The sequence below is a fragment of the Oryctolagus cuniculus genome, chromosome 11, assembly GCF_964237555.1.
Source record: "Oryctolagus cuniculus chromosome 11, mOryCun1.1, whole genome shotgun sequence".
NCBI classification, from domain to species: Eukaryota; Metazoa; Chordata; class Mammalia; order Lagomorpha; family Leporidae; genus Oryctolagus; species Oryctolagus cuniculus.
Genome location: NC_091442.1, coordinates 17,231,203 through 17,257,410, shown reverse-complemented (window position 1 = coordinate 17,257,410; position 26,208 = coordinate 17,231,203). Strand labels below are relative to the sequence as shown.

At 46.1% G+C, this 26,208-nt stretch overlaps 1 long non-coding RNA gene across 1 annotated transcript; it reads left to right on the top strand.

Moving 5' to 3' along the window:
• Positions 1–294: 294 nt before the first annotated feature.
• Positions 295–23,056, top strand: LOC127490954 (uncharacterized). Its single transcript, XR_007919323.2, has 4 exons — positions 295–550; positions 6,028–6,180; positions 7,907–8,126; positions 15,382–23,056. It is a non-coding gene; the product is annotated as an uncharacterized lncRNA (long non-coding RNA).
• The last annotated feature ends 3,152 nt before the right edge of the window (positions 23,057–26,208 follow it).

Below are 26,208 nucleotides of genomic sequence, written 5' to 3'. Positions count from 1 at the left end.
TCTAAGGCGCCAATTAGGGGTTAGGACAAAGTGGTGCAAGGAAAACTGGTGGTGGGCAAGGTTCCCCAAGAGATAAGGCGATCAAAAAACGGATTAAAGGCGAGTGGTTCACTTTGGCGGCTGCAGCGGTCATGACAAATTTAAGGATATGCAAATTCGCGCTCAGCGTCCTGTTTGGGCAACAGCGATGGCGCAGGAACCGGGGAGGTTATTCCAGACGAGTCCAGACGGTGCTGGAAAATACCCCAGCGCTCAGCACCCCTCCTCACAGCAGCTCAGGAAAAGGCAAAGTCCCGGAAGCGCGGATTGTAGGATCACGTGACACACTTCGACCTGGCCTCTAGTAGGCTGCAAAAGCTCGTTTGCTTCCGGGACTCCGTTTCCCAGAAGCCTCCTATGGAACTACATTTCCCAGAAGGCTCTGCGGCGCCCACTTTCTGGTTGCGGATTAGACGGGAACGTTATGTAGCTTGCCTGACGTCTGGAAGAACTTGCAGGCTGGAGAAGGAAGGGCGACATTTTCTCTGTTAAAACAACCTACGTGCTCCAGGTTGGACAAGCGAGCCGCGGCTCAGTTCCTGTCCTAGAGCAGAGCCGGAAGTCGGCCTCGAGGGCCTCTGGGAAATGTAGTAACGGGATGTCTCCGGGTCCCGTGGGCTTTGGTCTTCGTTGGGAAAACCAGAGTCCGGGCGGGCCTTCCGCATCGGCTCCCGGCCGTCCCCAAGGTGGCGCTGCGCATGAGCGTCTACCCGCCTTCTCGGGGATTTTCCTCCACGCCTAGATTTCTAGCAAACGCCTTTTAGATTTGCAAGTAGTGGCGAAACTACTAAAAAAGGGGAAAGAAAAAAAAAAAAAAAGCCCTCAGCTACTCCTCAGCTCTTGCGGCTCCTCGTGATTTTGAGGTTACAAAGAAGCATGGCGCCGCCCGTGTGGAGGAAGGCTTTTACCTCAGGACTTCCCGAGGCAGCGACTTCGCCCTCCTGGAGGGTCCGTGGCTGCTCTTCCAGGTGTTCTCATTTGGGCCAGCCTCCGCCTTGCCTTGTTGTTGCCGCCTTGGGGGAAACTGGCGGTGGAAGCTGCGGTTTAATGAGGGGATAATGGTGTGTGCTGGAGTCAGGGTTTGGCTACTCAGGCTGTACCAGCTACAAGTGTGAGAATTCAGTACAGTCGGAACGGATTTTTAGTTAGTTATTTTAAAGATTTATTTGTATATTTAAGAGGCAGAGTTACAGAGAGAGTGGGAGGGAGAGAGAGAGAGATGGAGAGAGAGAGTGTGTCTTCCATCTGCTGGTTCACTCTCCAAGTGGCCACAAAGGCTGGAACTGGGCTGACCCAAAGCAGGAGCAGGGAGCTTCTTCCAGGTCTCCCACATGGGTGCAGGGGCCCACACTTTGGGCCATCTTCCTCTGCTTTCCTAGGCCATCAGCAGGGAGTTGGATTGGAAACAGAGCAGCCGGGACTGGAACCGGTGCCCATATGAGATGCTGGCACCACAGAAGCTCAACCTAATGCCACAACGCTGGTTTTTTTTTTTTTTTTTTTTTTTTTTTAGATGTATTGGGGTTGGCGCTGTGGCATAGCCTGCATCCTGTATGGGTGCTGGTTAGAGTCCTGGCTGCTCCACTTCTGACCCAGCTCTCTGCTTTGGCCTGGGAAAGCAGTAGAAGATGGCCCAAGTCCTTGGGCCCCTGCACCCACGTGGGAGACCCAGAAGAAGCTCCTGACTCCTGGTTTTGGGTCAGCGCAGCTCCAGCTGCTGCGGCCATCTGGGGAATGAACCAGCAGATGGAAGACCTTTCTCTCTTTCTCTCTCTCTCTCTCTGTAACTCTGACTTTCGAATAAATAAATAAATCTTTTTAAAAATTTAATTGAAAGTCAGTAGGCCGGCGCTGCGGCTCACTAGACTAATCCTCCGCCTTGCGGCACCAGCACACCGGGTTCTAGTCCCGGTTGGGGCGCCGGATTCTGTCCCAGTTGCCCCTCTTCCAGGCCAGCTCTCTGCTGTGGCCAGGGAGTGCAGTGGAGGATGGCCCAGGTGCTTGGGCCCTGCACCCCATGGGAGACCAGGAGAAGCACCTGGCTCCTGCCATCGGATCAGCGCAGTGCGCTGGCCACAGCGTGCCGGCCGCGGCGGCCATTGGAGGGTGAACCAACGGCAAAGGAAGACCTTTCTCTCTGTCTCTCTCTCTCACTGTCCACTCTGCCTGTCAAAGAAAAAAAAATAATAATAAAAAAAGAAAGTCAGTTACCCAGAGAAGGAGAGACAGAGAGAGAGGTCTGTTGGTCTTCCATCTGTTGGTTCACTCCCCAGTTGGCTGCAACGGCCAGAGCTGTGCTGGTGAAAACCTTTCACCATTTACAAATGGAATGACCAATCTTCTACTGCTTTCCCAGACCATAGCAGAGAGCTGGATTGGAAGTGGAGCAGCTGGGACTCGAACCAGCAGCAATATGGAATGCCAGCACTGCAGGCAATGGCTTTACCCGCTGCACCACAGTGCCGGCCCCAGGATTTTGATTCTTAAACTTGACCTGTCCACTTTGTGGGATAGTCGTCCCCTGCACTTCCTTAGGTTAAACGGTGAGCCCCCAGACTGTTCTAATGATCTCATCCATCAAATGTTTGCCGAGATCGTGCACCCAGTGCTAGGTATTGTGCTGAGCGCTGGGGACGCAGTGTTAAATGGGGGCAGACATAACTCCATCCTCATGGAGTTTACAGTCTAATGGGGGAAGACAGATGCTGATCAGAGGATGGGAATAAGAATAAAGTTTAAGTTGTGATCAATAGAAGAAACAGTGTACTGCAAGAAGGTACTCGTGAAAGGGCCATAAATTAGATTGAGACATTAGGGGAAGGAAGAAATGCTTGATCTGAGACCTGAAGACTGAGAGAAAGGGAACTGGGACAGTCAAGAGCACAGTGGTCCACACCAGGGGGACAGCAGGTGCCAAAGCTTGAGGGAGGAAGGAGCTTGAGATGCCTGTTTTAACTTGGGTGTTGTTCCTCTAGACCCTACTTCCCTTAGAGCACTCCAGATATTTTTGAGTTTATTATAAAGTTGACATTAAGCTTGTTATTTATTATTCAGGGAACACGGTTGACACAGCTTCTTGTGACTAGAGCACAGGAAGGTAGGGAGAGAGTGGAACAAGCTGAGGCTGACCATTCTCACCACTTCCGAACCAGTCCCACACTGGCAGTGTAGACATACTTTCAGTACTCAAATACAATGACCAATATCAATATGCTGGTTTCTCTTCAGATCGTATAAACATTTTGCCTTTTACAAATGGGATGACACATCTTTTAGAAGCTCAGGGACCTTCATAATTAGAGTTACCTTGCTTTCCAGCTTCCGTCTTGTGCCTGTGCTGTTGTCTCTGCTAAACATGCCTCTGCTGTGTGCTGGCTGAGCACACAAACTTCTACGTGCCCTTTCTAACTTGGTTGAAATATCACCTCTGTGTTCCTCTCCCCCTGCACTCTATTAGCTTTTGGTACTCCTGCTGTGTATTGGTTTGCCTAGCCATCTGGCCCACAAGTGCTACCCCTCTCGGGAGCTTGTTTACTTATCTACTTATTTTGTCTCTGTATGATACAGAAAATGAGACCAGGAAGTCTTCATTTTAATAGCAAATACTCATTGAGAGAATGAGTGGAGGCCGGCGCCGTGGCTCACTAGGCTAATCCTCCACCCTGCGGCACCGGCACACCGGGTTCTAGTCCCGGTCAGGGCGCCGGGTTCTGTCCCGGTTGCCCCTCTTCCAGGCCAGCTCTCTGCTGTGGCCAGGGAGTGCAGTGGAGGATGGCCCAAGTCCTTGGGCCCTGCACTCCATGGGAGACCAGGAAAAGCACCTGACTCCTGCCTTCGGATCAGCACGGTGCGCCTGCCATGGCGGCCATTGGAGGTGAACCAACGGCAAAAGGAAGACCTTTCTCTCTGTCTCTCTCTCACTGTCCACTCTGCCTGTCAAAAAAAAAAAAAAAAAAAAAAAAGAGAGAGAGAGAATGAGTGGAATAGCTAGCCATGACTAACCTCCAGCTGACACCTGATGAGAAAGTGACCTTTGGCTCCTTTTCATGGAAGAGTAGAGATTAGCATCCAGAAGAGATGAGTGAGGAATCTATACTTACCATGAGCCAGGCACTGTCTCTTCTGCTATCTCACTTAATCCCCATGGCATTTGTAGATCTTAGCAAGAAAACTGATGCCTTAAGGCTTGTCCAAAGACCACCCAACTAGTAATGGGGAACCTGGCATGGGAATCTAAGTCTGATTTCTAAGGGTGAACATCTTCATACTACCTCTGTTCCTCTTGCTCCTATTTTGCACCGGTATTCTTTAATTTTGTTAATTCTCAAATTAAAAAAGGTATTTGTGAAAGGGAGGAAGAGATGGGGCCGGTGCTGTGGTGCAGTAGGTTAATCCTCCGCCTGCGGCACTAGCAGCCCATATGAGTGCCGGTTCTAGTCCTGGCTGCTCCTCTTCCAATCCAGCTCTCTCTTGGGAAAGCAGTAGAAGATGGCCCAAGTGCCTGGGCCCCTGCACCCATATGAGAGACCAGGAAGAAGCACCTGGCTCCTGGCTTTGGATTGGCATGGCTCCAGTCATTGTGGCCATTTGGTGAGTGAACCAACGGAAGGAAGACCTTTCTCTATGTCTCTCCCTCTCACTGTCTATAACTCTATCTCTCAAATAAATAAATAAAAATCTTAAAAAAAAAAGGGAGGAAGAGAGAAGGGGTGGGGGGAGGGAGGGAGGAAAGGTAGGAGGGAGGAAGAGAGAGAGAGAGAGAGAGAGGGAGAGAGAGAGAGAGAGAGATCTTTTATTTGCTGGTTCACTCCAGTGCCAGCAAAACCCAGGATTGGGCCAGGCTAAAGTTAGGAGCCAGGAACTCCATCTAGGTTTCCCATGTGTGTGATAAGACTTAAGTACCTGAGCCATCACCTACTGCTGCCCAGGGTGTGCATTAGCAGGAAACTGGATCAGAAATGGAGTCGGGACTTGAAGCCATGCACTCTGATACGGGATGCAGCTGTCACAAGTGGCGTCTTAACCACTGTGTCAAATGCCTGCTCCTATTTTTATTTTTTTATCATTTCTAAATATCCTGAGTTTCTCATTTCATTTTATTATATATTTTATTCTATTTGAAAGGCAGCAAAAGCAGAGAGACAGAGAGAGATCTTCCATCTGCTGATTCATTCCTCAGATGCCCATAATGGCCAGGCTGAGGCCAGGAGCCCCAAACTCAATCTAGGACTCCCACAAGGGTGGCAGGGACTCAAGTATTTGAGCCATTACATACTTCCTTTCAAGATGCACGTTAGCAGGAAGGTAGAACAAGCAGAGCCAGGACTCAGATCCAGGCACTCAGCTGTGGGATGCAGGCATCACAAGTGGCATCTTACCATTGCACCATGGTCCCTATTTTACCCGCACAGAACCCTGGGAAACTTAAGGAAATGAGCTGCAGAGGCCCTCTGTCTCTAGTGTGTCATTTGTACCTCTGAGTTATGTTGTATGTAGAACAGCTACTATGGCTCTGCCTCTCTCAGAAACCAGCAACTCATGTCAGTCTCTGTATTCATCTTTGAAGGAATTGGAAAAATTGGTAGGACTCAGAGAAGCAGAAAATCCAGGAAAGACACTATCCAATAGAAATCTCCGAAATGACTGAAGTTCTGCATGTGTGTTTTTCAATATGGCAATGGCTCAAGTTCCTTCTTACACTGAATCTCATCCCCCTCAGTGGTCCCTGGTTCCAGGGTCATTCCAAGATGCTCAGCCTGAGACCTCTGACTAGGCCTTCAAGAGCCCTTTGATTTGAGCTGTCCCTCAGTTGCAACTCAAGCACTGCCCAGAAATACATATCAGCGTGCAGACAGATGGAATGTGCATGGCTCTGGGGATAGCCAGTGCATTGTTGATATTACCACCCCAGCTTCCTGCCTAGAACTTGGCCCAGAGCAGGCACTAGGTTGACATGCTAGATGAATGAACTTACCTTCTTGTCCCCAGGCTGGGGTTCCCTCGCCTACTGCGATTGGCTTCTGGAATCCCTCCTTACCACTGTGACCTGATGCCATTTGCCAGGCAGTGAAGGTTAACGAAGTCAGTGTGTCATAACCATCTCCTCCATCCTGCCCCTGTCAAGGGGCAGCTGCAAAACTAGTGAGTAATAATTTCTGTGAAGCATGCTGGATTCAGTATATTTTTATGTGATGATCTGATTTTTATTTTGAATCTGTACAAAATAACTGCCAAAATGAGCATTTACTACATAGGATTAGGGGCAGTGTGGAGCTGAGGAAAGCACACTGGCTGAGGAGTCACCCTGGACCTGTGACCTTGGATAAGGTCCACAGTGCCTCTGGTTCCCAGTTTTCTCAGGAGTAAAACAAAAACATTAGATTCTAAGTTCCTTTCTGTGCATAATGTGAATGTTTAAGAATATCTGGTCATATCTTCAGTCAATATACATTACACACTTTTCAAGTGATCATTGGCTTGAATCTGGTCTCTTTACATTACACACCTTTCACCAAACCCTTCCACTGCCTGTATCTTCCTCATTTGTAACGTCATTAGTATTTTTTAATTGCTTCTTCACATCCCAACAAACCACCTTGGGTTCCAGCCCCTGAGTCACCTGCTCCTTGGCCATACCTAGAGTCTCTAATCCTCAGCACTCTCAATTCCTGACAACAGAGAGAGGAGTCTTCTTCCTCGGACCTGGTTCACTGTTCCTCACTCCCCAGAAAAATCAAACCTGAAAAACCAGGTTTCTATTCTACAGTTGCCTCTCTCACCACTAGATGGCACATGTGATGCAGGTCACCAGTCTCTTGGGCAAAACTTTAAATATTTTATGTAGTTATACTTTACCTCAGTCCACAAAAGCATTGAGAGGCATTACAAAAGTATAAAGTACACAGAAGGATAAAGTCGAGGTTGGGGGGGGGGGCTGGAGAAAATAGAGAACAAATGGAAGAAACAAGTCCAGGATAACATTAGCTCAAGGTGAACAGTAGCAGAGGCTCACACATTTAGTTCCAAGCATCTGAATAGCCAAAAAAAGGGAAATGTGAAAAATTCCAGATATAAAGCAAAAGTTATTTTGTTTAATTGAGAAGGAGGAAGAGAGAGATCTCCTATTTGCTGATTTACTTCCCAAATGCCTAAGAGATGGAAACTCAGCCCAGGCTCAAACCACATCTCATGCACGGGTAATGAGGACCCAACCACTTGAGCCATTGCCTGCTGCCTCTGATGGAAGCTAGAATCAGAAGCAGAGCCAGAAGTTGAACCCTGGCACTGCAGGATGGAATTTGGACATCTAAACCAGCATCAGTCCCTAAAATTCCAGATTTTACACAAGCGAAGTAATTATTTAGCAGGTACCCAGAACAGAGACCTGGAACTAGAGAATTATTTACCTGTGGATCCACTGGCCAAACAGTGACACAAAGACAGCAATTACTTGATTGGAGCTGCTCCTTACAATGTTCTATTCAGGCCTATGGCATGAGACTGAAGTCCAGTTGAAGAAAAGCAGTTCTATGGAACTCAAACACAGGTTTCCAGGACAGAGTAAATTCACTGTTTGCTGCATGCTTTTGTGTTTTCACAAGTGAAATTTGCATCTCCCATTCCAGGTTTGGGTGGAGTTTGGGAAGATGGAGTTGTCCTTGGAGATGTGGTAGGCAGTCTTTTAGGAGGCCCCAGTGATCCCTGTCTTGTGGTTTTACACCGTTATGTAGTCCCTTGCCACATTGTACCAGGGGTGGTCTGTGTGACCAACAGAATCCAGAGGGAGATATGGTATGTTATATCTGAGATGAGGTTAGAGAAGACATTGCATCTTCTCTCTTGATCTCTCTGTCTCCCTTTCTATCAGGTCACATGCCTTGGGGAGAGCCAGCTGGCACTTCATGAAGAGCTCTAAGGGAGACGCACACAGTGAAGAACTGAGCCTACTGCTAACAGCCAGCATCAGTTTTCTGGTCATGCTCCACCGTGGTAGCAGATACTGCAGTCAAAGTCAAGCCTTTGGAGAAAATCCCCAGCTAACATCTGTGTGGAAGCCTCACCATATAATTAAGTCACTCCTTGGATCTGTGAGATAATAATTGATTCTTATTTTAAGTCATTAAGTTTTAGGGTAATTTGTTATGAAATAGACAACTAATACAAAGGCCAATAGAAACCCAGGGTTGTATCAGGGATGTTTTTACATGGGTGATCAACTTGGTTTCAGAGACTAAGAAAATATTTCAAAAGCAATGTAGGGGCTTTAAACGTGACATCTATGAGCACTCAGGCTGTGAACATAGAAAGATGGGTAGGTAGAAGGGTCCATATAAAATGAAAAATAGGGGCCTGTGCTGTGGTGTAGTGGGCTAAGCCTTCGCCTGTGGCACAGGCATCCCATATGGGTGTTGGTTCTAGTCCTGGCTGCTCCTCTTTCGATCTAGCTCTCTGATATGGCCTGGGAAAGCAGTAGAGGATGGCCCAAGTCCTTGGGCCACTGCACTCTCATGGGAGACCTGGAAGAAGCTCCTATCTCCTGGCTTCGGATTGGTGCAGCTCTGGCCATTGCTGCCATCTGGGGAGTGACCCAGTGGGTGGAAGACCTCTCTCTCTCTCTTTATCTCTCTCTCTCTCTGCCTCTGTCTCTCTGTAACTCTGTCTTTTAAATAAATAAATAAATCTTTTTTTTTTTTTTTTTTTTGACAGGCAGAGTGGACAGTGAGAGAGAGAGACAGAGAGAAAGGTCTTCCTTTGCCTTTGGTTCACCCTCCAATGGCCGCCGCAGCCGGCGTGCTGCGGCCCGTGCACTGTGCTGATCCGACGGCAGGAGCCAGGTGCTTCTCCTGGTCTCCCATGGGGTGCAGGGCCCAAGCAGTTGGGCCATCCTCCACTGCACTCCCAGGCCACAGCAGAGAGCTGGCCTGGAAGAGGGGCAACCGGGACTAGAACCCGGTGTGTCAGCGCCGCAGGCAGAGGATTAGCCTATTGAGCCGCAGCGCCAGCCTAAATAAATAAATAAATCTTAAAAAAAAAAAAGGAAAAGAAAAATTGGAGCCCAGAATCCATAAGCTTCTTCTTGGTCAAGTGCTTACCCCCTCACTATTTGAACAGCCTTGAGTTTGTCTCCACCCACACTGGGATTCACTCTTTGACCAGGATAAAAAGAACCTGGGCTGCCTGATGGAGATAAAATAGCTCCTCGGGCCTCACCTGGACCTACTGAATGAGGACTGCCGGGTGTCACTCCCTTGCCCGCAAAGGAACGACACTGCTCCCAGCTGATCGGTCTTCAGTAGACTTTTATTTAAACAGGATAGAAAGAGAAACCCTTGAGCAAGGGGAGCTCCGAAAGAAAGGGGAAGCTCCCGTACCATATCACAAACAGTATAACATTGTTGAAGCATGTAAGCAAGCTTAGTCCATACTATAGTCCATGCGGCGGTGCTCCAATCGGGTGCCTGATCACGCACAGTCCACACGCTCCTTGTCCAACCCTAAAGGTGATCACACGCCTTCATCCAATCAAGCTCCTGGTCATGTAGCAGGTGACTCGGGTGCTAACAACAAGCTTCCACCTGGTGTTTTCTCAGCCTTGGTCAGTGGGAAAAGAAGTACGGGAAGCCCCAAGGCCATAGTTGTTTTGACTCTAGCCTGGGGTTATGAAACGGTCCGATATCGCAGCTCAACAGAAACCATAAACATCCACACAGCAGTAACTATTGCAAACGGTCAGCAAGCTAAGCCTTAGCATGTGGGCCCATGGCCGGCTCATGGGTCCCCACAGCTGGGGGGAGGCCTGGCTGTACATCCAGCAGATTTCCTGGGCAATTCTTATTTCCAGAGACGTTTGAGGAACACTGTTAGCTTATCTGCAGCTAAAAGCACTGTAAGCACTATCCTGGGCTCTCAATTGAGTTTCCAATGCTTAATCATGCTAAGCTTCATTTCCCTCCCTACAACATGGACATAAGGGCCAACACGGTGGTGCAGTAAATTAATCCTCCACCTGTGGTTCCAGCATCCCATCTAGGCACTGGTTCTAGTCCCGGTTGTCCTCTTCCAATCCAACTCTCTGCTATGCCTGGCAAAGCAGTGGGAGATGGGCCAAGCACTTGGGCCCCTGCACCTACATGGGAGACCCAGAAGAAGCTCCTGGCTTCAGATTGGCCCAGTTCCAGCTGTTGGTGGCCATTTGGGGAGTAAACCAGCGGATGGAAGACCTTTCTCTCTGTCTCTCCGTCTCTCTGTCTGTTACTCTACCTCTCAAATAAACAAATAAATAAAGTCTTTAAAAAATAAAATGCAAAATAAATTTCTCTGCAGAAAGTGGGTGGGGCAAGGACCTTAACTGCCTTCCTCACTGTGACATCCTCTGTATCTAGCACAGAGCCTGGCACATAAGAATTTCTGCAAATCTTTAATGAACACATGAATGGGGAACTCTAACATGGAATGATGTCCTTTATTTAGGCAGCAATCATTTGTTACACTTCTGTGTGCCAGGCACAAAATCTTAATTCAGTCCCATACAACTTCTGTATCATATACAAACAGATCCATGTTCATTTTTTCCATAATTTTTTTTTTTTAAAGAGAATGCCCGGGGCTGGTGCTGTGGCTCACTTGGTTAATCCTCCACCTGTGGCGCTGGCATCCCATATGGGCGCTGGGTTCTAGTCCTGTTTGCTCTTCTTCCGGTCCAGCTCTCTGCTGTGGCCCGGGAAGGCAGTGGAGGATGGCCCAAGTGCTTGCACCCACATGGGAGACCAGGAAGAAGCTCCTGGCTTCTGGCTTCGGATTGGCGCAGTGCCGGCTGTAGCGGCCATTTGGGGAGTGAACCAACGGAAGGAAGCCCTTTCTCTCTGTCTCTCTCTCACTGTCTATAACTCTACCTGTTAAGTAAAAAAAAAAAAAAAAAAAAAAAAAAAAAAAAAGAGAATGCACACAATATCCAAGGTTGGGCCAGGCCAAAGCAAGAGTCTGGAGTTCAGTTGGGGTCTTCCATATGAGTGGCAAGGACTCAACTACTGGAGTGATCACATGCTGCCCTGTGGGTGTGGGTGCACATTAGTAGGAAGCTGGATCAGAAGCAGAGCTGGAACTTGAACCCAGGGACTCCAATACAGCATGTGGAGCATGTGGGCATCCCAAGTAGAGACTCAAATTACTAAGCCAAACACTGGCTCCTCTCTCTTCCCCCACCTTTCACCCTCCCTGTGTATTCCATTAATCTGTGTTTTGTCCTTAAAATTCTTTATTACCTGAAATTTACTTATTTAATTTATTTGAGAGGCAGAGAGGCAGAGATCTCTCATCCTCTGGCTTACACCTCAAATGCTTGCAATAGCTGTGGATGGGCCAGGTTGGAGCCAAGGGCCAGGAACTCAATCTGGCAGGGACCCAGCTAGCGCCATCACCTGCTGCTTCCTAGCAGCATGTTAGCAGCAAGCTGGAATCGAGTGTGAAGTCATGACTCAAACCCAGGCACTCTGGTACAGTGTGTGGGTGTCACAAGTGGCATCCTCACTTCTGCACCAAACTCCTGCCCCTATACTTTTTTTTTTTTTGACAGGCAGAGTGGACAGTGAGAGAGAGAGAGACAGAGAGAAAGGTCTTCCTTTTGCCGTTGGTTCACCCTCCAATGGCCGCTGCGGCTGGTGCACTGCGGCCAGCGCACCGCGCTGATCTGATGGCAGGAGCCAGGTACTTTTCCTGGTCTCCCATGGGGTGCAGGGCCCAAGCACCTAGGCCATCCTCCACTGTACTCCCTGGCCACAGCAGAGAGCTGGCCTGGAAGAGGGGCAACTGGGACAGAATCCGGCGCCCCCACCAGGACTAGAACCCGGTGTGCCGGCACTGCAAGGTGGAGGATTAGCCTAGTGAGCCGTGGCGCCGGCCGCCCCTATTACTTTTGTAGAGATTTACATGTGGAGATTTACATGTCCACACTGAAAACTTGTTCATAGGATAACGTTCTTAGTTGACCATGACAAGTAATTTCTTGTCACCATTTTTCCAACAGAAGGACCAGAGCTGCTTAGACAATTGGTTTTTTTGTGGCATGATATTATCTTGGGGTCTGCCTTGCTGCTTTTTCTTTCTTTTTGTTGAAAAATGACTTGAACTGGCTGGTGTTAATAACTGTTTGGTTGCCTTTGGATGACAACTATCTAATAGGGTCTATATTTCTCCCTGCATGTTGACTTTGGTACTGATTTTAATGCAATAGAAAAACCCTGGGGGCTGAGGAGGATCCATTAGCATATTGGTCTCAAACCCTGTGCTTCCCCTCTTTGTGAAACTCTTCTTCCCCCATCACTGGCTCTGCACCACTTCCTTGTCTTCTGTTACCACCACCACTGTTATTACTTCACAGCTATTACTTCACTGAGCACCTTAATACATAGCCATCGCTAAGTTACACAAGTGTTACACATGCATTGTGTTGTACATAACACGTTACGCATGCATTATTGAATCTGTGCTAGAGACTGTGAATTGTCTTGCCAGTTTTGTTAGTCCAGATCCTTTGAGAAGCAGGTACCAAGATGGGCTGCAGTAAGTGTGCAAGTGTTTCACCAGGGAAGATGCCTGTGTGAGGGGAGATAGGAAGGGGGCAACAAAAGACAGGGAGCTAGAGAAGTCCAGGAGAGCCAGCATCTCCAAGCAAAGGAGAGTGAGCAGTGGCTTGTTAGCATTCCAGAGGACACTGCCATCTAGAAAGGTACAGTCTGATGAGGTTCCACAAAGCCATCAGGGAGCCTGTGGGCCAAAGTCTGCCAGTAAAGGAGTCCCTGTCTCTCAGGTCTGGGTCCAATTTTGCACTCTGCCCACATTCAGTCACTTGGATTTCCACATTCAGTCACATTCAGTGGATTTCAAAGCAAAGCAGCTAGGGTTCTCAGCTCCCTGCAGGAGGAAGCCTGCAGATGCACATTCATGTGGCTGCCATGCCAAGATTCACTCCTCCTTTGTAAATAACAGAAGCCTGATTTATTTGGGGTGGCAGACACCTGATGCTGAATGGAAATTTCAGTTCCTCTCCTTCCTTGCAACAAGGTATGGCCCTGGGACTGAGTTCTGTTTGATGCAATATAAGCAAGTGCTGTGAGGATCTTTCAGATACATGAAGGGGCTTCAAAAAGTTCATGGAAAATTGCATTGAGAGATAAGTTTATTTTGGTGCCCCCTATTTTTAAACTTAATATTTTGTTTATGTTTGAGATCACATTTTTACACCCTAGTCAAAGGCTTAACGGTTCTACTAAATAAGGAGCTCAACAAGTATGAAAATAAACAAGGACTATGATGCCCGCAAGTTTTGAAATCCATGCATATGAGGGGGGTCTTCAAAAAGTTTTTGAAAAATACATACCATGAAAAAATTATGCATGGAATGCAAGAGTTTTTTTGGCATCAAAAATAAACTTATCTTTTAATTCTTTTTTTTTTTCCAAGAATATTTTCAAGTGCCTTTCATAGCCTACTTAAAAAGATCTGGCTTGGCTGGGAGGTGCATCCCTTCTTCTCCTCCCTTTACTTGAGACTGTGGATAAAAGAGCTGCAGTCATTTTGTGCCAAGAGGCAATATGTGAATAATGAAAGAACAGACAGAAAGCAAAGGTCTTTCTCCCTAATGATTAGAGATCTTATATCAGCTGTGGATTGTCTACTTATGCACTATAACTTGAGAGAAAAACTATGCTTAAGCCATTTAAAAATTTTTTTATATAAAGATTCATTTATTTATTTGAAAGTCAGAGTTACACAGAGAAAGGAGAGGCAGAGAGAGAGAAAGAGAGGTCTTCCATCTGATGGTTCACTCCCCAACTGGCCACAATGGCTGAAGCTGCACTGATCCAAAGCCAGGAGATTCTTCCAGGTCTCCCACATGCGTGCAAGGGGCCTGAAGACTTAGGCCATCTTCTACTGCTTTTCCAGGCCACAGCAGAGAATTGGATCAGAAGTGGAGCAGCCAGGACTCAAACCGACACCCATATGGGATGCTGGCACTGCAGGCGGTGGCTTTAACTGCTGCACCACAGCACTGGCCCCTATTACTTTGTTTTTGGTATGTGCAAGCATATCTAGTCCTAATTGATAAAGTTTCTAACCTTTATAATAATCCCACCAAACACATTTATGCCCATTATTTTTTAAATATATTTTATTTATTTATTTGAGAGGTAGAGTAACAGACAGAGAGACGGAGAGACAGAGAGAAAGGTTTTTCATCCGCTGGTTTACTCCCCAAATGGCCACCAACAGCTGGAACTGGGCCAATCCGAAGCCAGGAGCTTCTTCTGGGTCTCCCATGTAGGTGCAGGGGCCCAAGTGCTTGGCCCATCTCCCACTGCTTTGCCAGACATAGCAGAGAGTTGGATTGGAAGAGGACAGCTGGGACTAGAACCAGTGCCTAGATGGGATGCTGGAACCACAGGTGGAGGATTAATTTACTGCACCACCATGTTGGCCCTTATGTCCATGTTGTAGGGAGGAAAATGAAGCTTAGCATGATTAAGCATTGGAAACTCAATTGAGAGCCCAGGATAGTGCTTACGGTGCTTTTAGCTGCAGATAAGCTAACAGTGTTCCTCAAACGTCTCTGGAAATAAGAATTGCCCAGGAAATCTGCTGGATGTACAGCCAGGCCTCCCCCCAGCAATCCTCATTCAGTAGGTCCAGGTGAGGCCCGAGGAGCTATTTTATCTCCATCAGGCAGCCCAGGCTCTCTTTATCCTGGGCAAAGAGTGAATCCCAGTGTGGGTGGAGACAAACTCAAGGCGGTTCAAATAGTGAGGGAGTGAACACTTCACCAAGAAGACTGCTATGAGCACAGACATTATTTGTAGAGCTTATGGATTCTGGGCTCCAATTTTTCTTTTCTTTTTTTTTTAAAAAAGATTTATTTATTTATTTGAAAGACAGTTACAGAGAGTCCTAATCAGAGAGAGAGAGAGAGAGAAAGTAAGTCTTTATCCGCTGGTTCAGTCACCAGATGATTGCAATGGCTGGAGCTGCACTGATCTGAAGCTAGGAGTCAGGAGCTTCTTCTGGGTCTCCCACATGTTTGCATGGGCCCAAGGACTTGGGCCATCTTCTACTGCTTTCCTGGGCCATAACAGAGAGCTGGATTGGAAGTAGAGCAGCCAGGACTCAAACCGGTGCCCAGATGGGATGCTGGCACTGCAGGTGGCGGCTTTACCTGCTTGGCACAGCGCTTACCCCAAGGTACCAATTTTCATTTATAAAAGGTTTGTCCTGGTGGGTGTTTGTCCTAGTGGTTAAGATTCTGGCATTCTATATTTGAGGGCCTAAATTTGATTTGATTCCTGGTTCCAGCTTCCTGCTAATGCAGACCCCGGGATGGCTCATCAGTTGAGTTCCTGCCACCTGGAATCAGTACCTAGCTACTAAGCCCCAACTGTTGTAAGTATTTGGGAGTGAACTGACAAGTGGGAGCTCTCTGTCTCCCAGTCTCTGTCTCTTTCATTCTCTTTCTTCCTCTTTCTCAAGAAAAAAAAAGTTGGTACATGATTTGTGGAACTAGAGGAAATGCATTTTGAGAAGTTCTCCACAGGACCATCCAGTTTGAAGGACTCTGGCTTAACAGTTAAGGGTACCAGTGTTAGAATATGATGAACTTGTGTTTGAATCCTGATGCAGCCATTTATTTGCCAGGTGATCTCTGGCCGGCTAATTAAGCAATCTGTCTCAGGTTTCATCATTTTCACGTTGAAGAAAATAATAAGGTCTACCCCACAGGATCATTGTGTGGATTAAAAGAGCTAATTTATGCAAAGCTCAAAGCTTTGCATAAATAGGCTCTCAATAAATGGTAACTATTGTTATCAGCATACTTTATGCACACTGCTTGCAAACAGTATTGTACAGTTTCATTACTATGGATAATTGATACCAATTGGCGGGAACTAGGATTCTCTATAGCTACTTCTAAAAATGAGTGGAATGGCCTGCAGTCATACAGAAGGTCCCTAAAGTTCTTCCGGACCTGCTCAATGGGTCCCAGCTGCCCCACCTATCTTCCCTTTCTCCTTTTCCGCTGTCAGCCCAAGAATCCTCTCCATGCAATGGCTCTGTTTTCCTGCTTCCCACTCCTTCCTCACACCTTGCAATTTGTATTCTGCTGTTGCTGTTCCCTTGAAAGACTCTCAGGAAGGTCATCAGTGTCTTCCATGTTGCCAAATTCAATGGGTATTTTAAAGTTTTAAAGTCCCCATCCTATGTGAGTCTCCTGTTTTTTTTTATTTTTTTATTTTTTTTATTTACACTGTTGTTGGCTTATTCCCTATTGGGACTTTCTCTCTTGGTTTCCAGGACTTCACAGTTCTGTTTTTTCTAAGTCTGGGTTCAGTTTCTTCTGGTGAAACTTTACCTTTTTCCTCATTATCAACAGCTGTTTTCTGCCCTTGTCAATTCTTCATTTTCTCCTCATTGTGCTTCACTATTCCTTTTCTTTCTCTGACAAGAGCCCACTATCATTGAACTTTTCTAAATTCTAGGTGAATTTTCTGCCTTTTTAGGATATATTTGTCTAATGCAACCTTTCCCCTCTTTCCTCTATGAGGTGAGAATAGTTAAATCAGGCCCAAGAAGTCTCTTCAGAGCTCTTCATAGGAGGCCAAGCAAAACCCATGATAATAGGACCTGGATTTTCTGTAGATCAGGCCCCCTCAGATATACTTAATAGTCCCAAGTTACACTGATATTGGAGATAGAGTCACTGAATGCATTCTCTCAGCTCAGACACCAAGGTCTTATGTCTGGGCTGTGGCTTCTCTGATACTCAGTGCCTTTAGGAGGCAGTTGGGCCCATTCCTGTCAATGACTTGACTTTGGACCTTGCTTTAACCTCTCTTGTTTCAGTTTTGTCATAGATGAAATGCAAGAGTTGAAATAGTTATCTAACTCTGTGGTACCATCATGATTAACTTTGTCATCATTCGTACAACCCTTGATTTCACTCCTAGAAATGCCTCCCACAGAAATACTCTCCCAAGTACATGAGGATGTATGCATGCAAGAATGTTTGTATGAACCTCATCAAGAGAGGACTGGTTAAATAACTTAGGGTAATGTTCTATGCCTGCACTGCCCAGAGTAGACAGTATGCTCTTTGCTACCGGACCGCTAGGAGATAAGGAGCTTGAACCAGAACATAATTCAATAAAACACACACAAATACCAGCTGAAGTGAACAGAGTATGTACAAGCATAATGATATGCATTCTGGTGCAAGCTCATTTCTTAGCTGTTCTCAGTCCAGCAGCAAACGATTTCCAGATCAGTGCCAACTGGTTTACAGCCCACCCTTGGAGTAACACTGCTAAAGCTTAACAAAAATGAGGTGGAGACAGGCGTAAAGAATACCTAACATACTGTCTTAGTGAGTTTTCTGTTACTGTAACAAAGCACCTGAGACCAGGTAGTTGATACAAGTACAAGTTTATTTGGCTCGGCCAGCGCCATGGCTCAATAGGCTAATCCTCTGCCTTGCAGTGCTGGCACACCGGGTTCTAGTCCCGGTCGGGGCGCCGGATTCTGTCCCGGTTGCCCCTTTTCCAGGCCAGCTCTCTGCTGTGGCCTGGGAGTGCTGTGGAGGATGGCCTAGGTGCTTGGGCCCTGCACCCCATGGGAGACCAGGAGAAGTACCTGGCTCCTGCCTTCAGATCAGCGCGGTGCGCTGGCCGCAGCGGCCATTGGAGGGTGAACCAATGGCAAAAGGAAGACCTTTCTCTCTGTCTCTCTCTCTCACTGTCCACTCTGCTTGTCAAAAAAAAAAAAAAGTTTATTTGGCTTATGGTTCAGGAGGCTTGGAAATGTGGGAGCACGGTGCTGCTATCTGCTTGGCATCTGTCCTACTATACCATAGCATCGCAGAGGTGTCACATGCTAACTCAGGTCTCATTCTCTTATTATAAAGCCATTAGTGCCATCCTGGGGACCCCACCTTCATGACTGCATCTAATCCTTTTTGCCTCCAAATACCGTTAGTGTATTAATTTGGTGATTAAGTTTTGAACTTTTGGGATTTTCAAAAAAAGATATACTATTTAAAAGATATACTGTTAGAAGAAAAAAGTATGCCACAGAAGAGTAAGGTGTTTTCAAAATCAGAGCTCTAGGCCAAAAAGGGCTATAAAAGCACACAGATATGCCTGTGGATGCGTGGAACATCTCTGGGACTGGGCTTCAGGATTAACAGTGGTTCTCTCTGGGAGTGCAGCTGGGAGTTCAGGTAAGGCACCTGTTTCATGTTGTCTATCCAGGTTGCTCTCCTATACAGCAAAGTGGCTGGAATCTGTTCTGATTGATGTGTACCCTTCTTGCAACAGTTGTTGAATATTTTGGATGCCTGAGTAGGCATTTTAGTGTAGGGGTTAAGACATCCACGTTTCACATTAGATTCAACTCCTGTCTCTGGCTTCAGATTCCAGCTTCCTGCTAATGCAGACCATGGGATGCAGTGATGATGGCATAAGTGATTGGATTCCTGCCAGCCGTAAGGGAGATCTGGATTGAGTTCCTGACTCCTGGCTGTTGCCCCAGTTTAGCCCTGGCTGGCCCTTGTAGGCATTTGGAGAGTGAACAAAAAGGTAGGAGCTCTTTGTCTCTCAAATGAATTAAAATATTTTGAATGTTACTCTTATTACACATTTTTACTTTTTTAGCATTAGAACAATCAAGCAAAAAACATATTTGCAAATGTAAAAACAAACTAGTTCCAGAGAGAATACCAATGCTTCTAGAGCTTCTATTTGCCAGTAAACAAGTGTCCCCTTTTCATTTCTCATGGACATTGTTTCCCTCTGTTCTCACAGTGGGGTCTGTGAATAAAGCAGCTCTCTCTGCCCTGTGCTCTGGATCTTTTCTGCAGATACATTTATGAGAAGGCATTTTGGTTCACAGCCTAGTGATGAAGAAGGCTCAGGGGCCAGAGGACTGATTATGGTTCTAATTTGCAATTATCCAGTGATTTTTCATGCTGCTCAAGGAATTCTGACTTCCTCCCTGTTTGGGTTGGAGAGTTATAAGGCTCTGATTTGATTGGAGTCGGATAGGCTATGATTATCATAAGCATTTGGCATATTGAGTTGGGAAGTATTGGGCAACAAATGTAAATTACTTTTTTCCATTTTCGCTCTTACACAACTGCATATTTACTGTTTGCGCCGACCCTGAGTAGAAAAGTGAAATGCCTTATCCTGATGGCCTAAAAATGGAAACTGATGAGATGCCTGGATTGTCTCTTTAAACTTAATATGCAAACATAATGCTGATGAAGCAACGCAGAGCTGAGACAACATACCTGGAGCCTGGTAATTTTTGATTCAGGTGTTCTAGGCCAGTCTACTCCGGTTCTTGATAATAAACATTTTTTTTCTTTTAGTTTTATATCTCCGTAATAAAAAAAGCTGATTGGCCTTTGTCCTTAGTTTTTGGGAAATATTTTCTAAATTCTTGGTATTTCTTAAATGATAGGAATGGCTTTTTACTCATGGTGGGCCCTGATAGTTTATGCTAAGGAGATGACACTAGATGGGCACTGGCCCTGCCAGAAAGAGGGATGGTGAGATTGGAAGGCTGGGGCTTTGAGCCATGTAGTATCAGTCTGACCTCCAAGAAGAGGGAAGGGGCACAGCCAATGATGCAGTCAGTCATGCTTGCATAATGAAACCCCAGTAAAGACTGACTTTGGATATGTAATCAGGTGGGAAAACTCAAGGGCTATTGTCTAACATGGATGCCAAAGAAACACATTCGAGTGGTAAGCAGAAAGGAATATATTAGGTTTGGCCAAGACAAGAAGCCAAGGTAGTCTTATGACCAAAAACCAGGCTCTCTGAACAACCGGGAGTTACAAGTTCTATAGGGCTTGCTTCTAGCAAAGTTATACATAGTCATTACATTTTAGAGGAATTCTAGGAAATGTTATGCATATTCACACATACCCACTAAGTTATCATGCATACTAAGTTACATACATTCCATGTTCAGTTGCGGCTGGAGATTTAACATTATAATTAGGGGATTTTTGGCTTTCTATGTGACAAAAGTAAAGTTGAGAATGAGATTGTTGCTTATGAGCAGAATCTTTTTTTTTCTTTTTTAAAGATTTATTTATTTACTTGAAAGTCAGAGTTAAACAGAGCGAGAAGGAGATGCAGAAATAGAGAGAGGTCTTCCATCCACTGGTTCACTCTCCAGATGGCCACAACGGCCAGAGCTGTGCCGATCCAAAGCCAGGAGCCAGGAGCTTCTTCCAGGTCTCCCACGTGGGTGCAGGGGCCCAAGGACTTCTACTGCTTGCCCAGGCCATAGCAGAGGGCTTCATTGCAAGTGGAGCAGCTGGGACTGGAACCAGCGCCCATATGGGATGCCAGCATTGCAGATGGTGGCTTTATCCACTAAGCCAGAGCAGCGGCCCTATAGGCAGAATCTTCAACCAAGTTGGGAACCAAGTTTTGTCATCAAGAGGTACCCATTCAGCGCTGAGATGTGTCTTGATCCAGTAAGTTGTGGGTTGCATCTGCCTGCAAGAACATCTGGTTGATTTTAACTAGGATTGAATAGGATTGAGTCCTTTTTCTTTAGGGGGTTGGGTAGGGGTGTCAGAGCGTAGGTGAACTTTCCTGGTTGGCAACCTTTTGTATCACTGTCACATATCAGTGGGGAAGGAAGACACATCATGACAGATACAGGACAGTGAAAACTTTCATTTGAAACTCTCCAAGATCTTACCCTGTGTTTCCTCCTTTGGCTCCTTCTAATTTGTATCCTTTTGCCATAATAAAACTTTAATTGTAAGTATAGTTCTTGCTTGTGTACTGTGAGTCATTCTAGTGAGTTACTAAACCTGAGTGGATAATGAGAACCCTGATTTTGTAGGCAGCTGGTTAGATGTGAAGGTGATGTGGGGACCCCCAAACTTGTGACTGGTGTCTGAAGCGAAGCCAGTCTTGTGGCTTGTACCCCTCACTGGTGAAGTTTTACCTAAGTTGGGGTAGCATGGCCTCAGAAGTCATTATAATTTCCCTAACTTTTTTTTTTTTTTTTTTTTTTTTTTACAAGTAGAGTTATAGACAGTGAGAGAGAGACAGAGAGAAAGGTCTTCCTTCTGTTGGTTCACTCCCCTAATGGCCGCTGCGGACGGCGCTGCACCCATCCGAAGCCAGGAGCTGGGTACTTCCTCCTGGTCTCCCATGTGGATGCAGGGGCCCAAGCACTTGGGCCATCCTCCACTGCCCTCCCGGGCCACAGCAGAGAGCTGGACTGGAAGAGGAGCAATTGGGACTAGTACCTGGCGCCCTAACCGGGACTAGAACCCTGGGTGCTGGCACTGCAGGCGGAGGATTAGCCAAGTGAGCCACGGTACCGGCCTCCCTAACCTTTCATATAGAAAATTTAAAACCTAAAATTACAAGAGTAGTACAGTGAAAACCCAGTACCTTTTTACTTTGAGTCTGCAATTTGTTAACCTATTTCCATATTTGCTTTTTTTCTTTCTCCATACAATTTTTTTTTCTCTGAACTAATTGAAAATCATAGATATGTCATCCTGAAACACTTCAACATATATCTTCTCAGAACCTGGCCATTCTACTGCATGACCCCAACATCATGATCACACTTAAGAAACCTATCATTGATACAATATTATCTAGTACACCACATTTCATTTTCCCCTATTGTCCCTAAAATATCTCATATTTCTTTCCTTCCAACTTAGGGTCAGTCAAGAATCATGTATTGTGTTTGGTTGGCTTGTTTCCCTGGTTTCCTTTTATCTAAGATTTTATTTTACTTATTTTTTGTCTTTCATGGCATTGACACTTTGGAAAGGGCCAGGCTACTTGTCTTTTTTATTGCCCCAGGATCTGGATATGTCTTGTTATTTTCTCATAATTAGATTTAGATGGGCCAGCGCTGCGGCTCACTAGGCTAATCCTCCGCCTTGCAGTGCCAGCACACAGGGTTCTAGTCCCAGTCGGGGTGCTGGATTCTGTCCCGGTTGCCCCTCTTCCAGGCCAGCTCTCTGCTGTGGCCAGGGAGTGCTGTGGAGGATGGCCCAAGTGCTTGGGCCCTGCACCCCATGGGAGACCAGGAGAAGCACCTGGCTCCTGCCTTCGGATCAGCAACAGTGCGCCGGCCGCAGCACGCCGGCTGCGGCGGCCATTGGAGGGTAAACCAACAGCAAAGGGAGACCTTTCTCGCTGTCTCTCTCTCTCTCTCACTGTCCACTCTGCCTGTAAAAAAAAAAAAATTAGATGATACATCCTTGGCAGGAATACAAAACTACATCAATGATATGTTGATGAAAGGTTTGCATTGGAAAAGAAGAAAAAAAACCCCACATCCACAGGGAGGAGCAAATATGCCATACATGTTACACGGAAGAACTGTTTGGGACAAGGGCCAACGCTTGTGGTGGAGACAATTTTGCAGAACAGGAATGCTGGAGTTACTCATCTTCCTCACTGTCATCTTCTCACTCTTCTTCTCCTTTGTCTTTTTTTTTTTTTTTTAAGATTTATTTACTTATTTGAAAGGCAAAATAACAGAGAGGCAGAGGTAGAGAGAGAGAGGGGTTTTCCTTCCGTTGGTTCACTCCCAAGATGGCCACAATGGCCAGAGCTGCGCTGATCTGAAGCCAGGAGCCAGGAGCTTCTTCCAGTCTCCCACATGTTTGCATGGGCCCAAGGACTTGGGCCATCTTCTACTGCTTTCCCAGGCCATAGCAGAGAACTGGATCGGAAGTGGAACAGCTGGGTCTCAAACCAGCTCCCACATGGGATGCCAGCACTGCAGGTGGCGACCTTACCTGCTACATCACAGTGCAAGGACTTGGGCCATCTTCTACTGCTTTCCCAGGCCATAGCAGAGAACTGGATCGGAAGTGGAACAGCTGGGTCTCAAACCAGCTCCCACATGGGATGCCAGCACTGCAGGTGGCGACCTTACCTGCTACGTCACAGTGCCGGCCCCCATCTTCTCACTCTTCTTGGACCATCTTGTTCTAGCCCTGCCCAGGATGAGAGGACATTCCCATGTTCATCTGCCACCCAGCTTGCTTTTCTAAACAAGTACTGATACCCAACTGCTTCTTTTCATCTCAAAGGTGTCTCAAGGTCCCTTCACACTTAACAGATGCAACACTAAACTTTTGAGTTTCCACCAGCCCCCATGTCCATGAATGGCCCTGCCACACATAGGTTTATGTGAGCCAGAAATCTGGACGTCATTCCTGATGCTTGCTTTTCTTTGTCTCCTTTTACAGCCAGTCCATCACCAAGTCTTGCTGTTCTGACCACCTGAATAGCTACATATCCATCCACTTTCTCCATCTTCTCTGCCAGCTTAGCCCAATCCACTATTTCTTTCTTTTTTTTTTTTTTTCAATCCACTATTTAACCACAGATTCCTAACTGGTGTAGAATTTGTTTAATGTCAAGTAAACCCCATCTTGTCTCTCTGGCTCTCATTTTGGAAGGTGAATTGACTGAATGTGTATGACTAAGCACCTCCTTGATCTTGCAGAATCTGTTGCTCACGAGGTAGTCTGCTAATGGCTGCAAAACCACGCTACTCTTCAGTCTTCCACCTGCAGCCCCTTCAACTCATCGGAAAGTTTCAAAGCAAGTGGTTCTAGATCAGGCCATCTCTCTGCTGATTCCTTAAAAATCTTCCTGGCCCTTTGTTGGAATACATTTTGGGTCTGCCCCTGGTTGTGTGTCTGAATTACAATTCCTATTCTCAAAGAAATGCTTCCTTTGCTTGTATCATAGCCTCACTCTTTTTCTGTTGGCACTGGTTCCTTGGCTACCACCTAGACTCCCTTCTGAATCTGCTCTTCATGTAGCAGCCAAGAATCTGATAACATCATCCCTGTACTTCTTGTACTTCATATCCTTTGATGGATTCCCACTGTTTTTTCTAAGATCAAAATCTTTGCTATGGCTCTTGGTCTCTGTAGCATCCTTGTTCACCATTATTCTTGTTCTCTGCAGTGTTGCCTTCTCATTTTCTTCTTTCCCACCCTGACGCTGAATTTTTATTTATTTATTTGAAAGAGAGAGAGAGGGAGAGAGAAAGAAAGAGCAAGAGCATACTCTGATTTGCTGATTCACTCTCCCTGTTACCAAAGATGGTTGGAATAAAGGCCCTTGTCTCCCTATAATAAAAGAATTTCAGATGTGAGACAGTAGTGGTAAACAAGCTAGGAAAGTTTAGTGAGGTAGTACATCTGAGAAGCCAGATGTGTAACTGGTCAGAAGAAACAGAGTGCCCAGTCTACACTGACAGTGGGGTTTATATGGTTATGGAGTGCACTTCTTCCCACTGTTTCACCTTCTTCCTCCCTCTTTTGGAATATTGCTGGACAAATGGATTTCTAGATGAGAAATTTGTGAAATTCCTTCCCAAGGTTTTATTGCTCAATGTTATCAGACTGGGTAGCTCACAAAATAGTGCCCTTGCCACCAGGCCAGGAAGATTCTCCTGGGATGTCCAGGTGGGGTGTGTGTGTATGTGGTGGGGAGTGAGACTGGGACCACCTACAAAGTTACTGGGAAGTGGGTAAGACTTTGATGTGCAAATGCTGGGCTGCCTTCAAGGCTTCTATGGCTTCTAAGTTCCTGCAGGAAGGAACATTCTTGTCTTTTCCCTTTATTATTATTTATTATTATTATTTATTATTTATTGTAAGCATTTGAGGATGTCTTCCAACCTAACATCCTCAAATGCTTACAATAGCTGGGGCTGGGCCAGGCTGAGGTCAGGAGGCAGAAGCTTGATCCAGATCTCACATGTGAATGACAAGGAGCCAACTAGCTGCTATCTCCCAGGGTGCACATTAGCAGGAAGGTGGAACTGAAAGTGGAGACAGGACTCAAATATAGGCGCTCTGATACAGGATGCAGATGTCCCAAGTGTCATCTTAACCCCTGCAACAAATGACTGCCTGGCCTTTTGGTTTCTTAAATCCCAAACAATTTCTCGCTCTTCCTGCTCCCCAAGGCGCACACACACACTTGTGTTTTCCTCATGCGTGTTCCTCCTTCACACCTTTGCTTGCTAGCCCTTTCCTCTGTGGAAGCACCCCTGTCACCCCCTACATCTTCAGAGCCCTCGATCCTTTTAGTACTTGTTATGGATTATATTATATTACATTTCTGCAGTTGTTCTGTATTTCACTAAGATCTGTCTCCCTACTTCCAGGCTCTGAAGGACAATGACTGTATCTTCTCCCCCTTGGTAGCCCCAGTAAGTAGCACAGTGCCTGGCACTGTGAACCCTCAATAAATATTTGGGGATGTGTGAATGGTCTCCAGGAGGCTTCATGAGAATTCTGAAGGACATGTGTGTCCATGCAAATGTTAAAGAATTCATTCCATAGTCTCTTACAGTCTTGGTAAGCTTGATAAAATATTATCTATTTTATCTGCTCAATCTGAGTTAGAAAGTCCACGGGGAAATTTTTATTTCAAAGTAGTTCCTATATTTAAACTTAGTGAAAAGGAAGAGCAACCAGCATTTCTTCCATCTTTCCATTATGTCTTGAGCCATCTAAACTCGGAGTGTGGCCTAGGCAGCAAATGAAGTGAGAGGCCATTGATATGCAAATGTGGTCATTAAGATTAGAGGCCACACCCCAGAACTCAGCCTCAGTTCTTTGGAAGTCAAAGCCAATTTGCATTAAAAAATGAATCTCCCAAACTTGAAATTATTCTCAAAGCTATAATGCATAGAAATTAAACTATTAAAAAAATCGAGTTTTCAATGGAATACATTGCTGTTTTCTGAGGAGAAAGCTGGCTGTCTTCCAACATATGGGTTCTATTTGCCTTGTGAAAGGGCTTTTAGGTTATTAAAGATGGGCAGCATTGACCTTGGAGTTCTTTATAGTTTCTCTGGAGCCTAGACACCAAGTAGTCCAGACAAGCGCTGCAGAAGATACTGCTACCAATTTTGGGGTCCGCAGAGATCGCATGATATGTTCAAGACTTGAACTCAAGGCTTCAGATTTTAAGTACTGGGCTTCTTGCCCAACATTGAGACTGGTGTTATGGTGCAGTGCCATGCTGGCATCTCATACTAGAATGCCAGCTTCAGTCCTGACTTCGGAGCTTCCAGTCCAGCTTCCTGCCT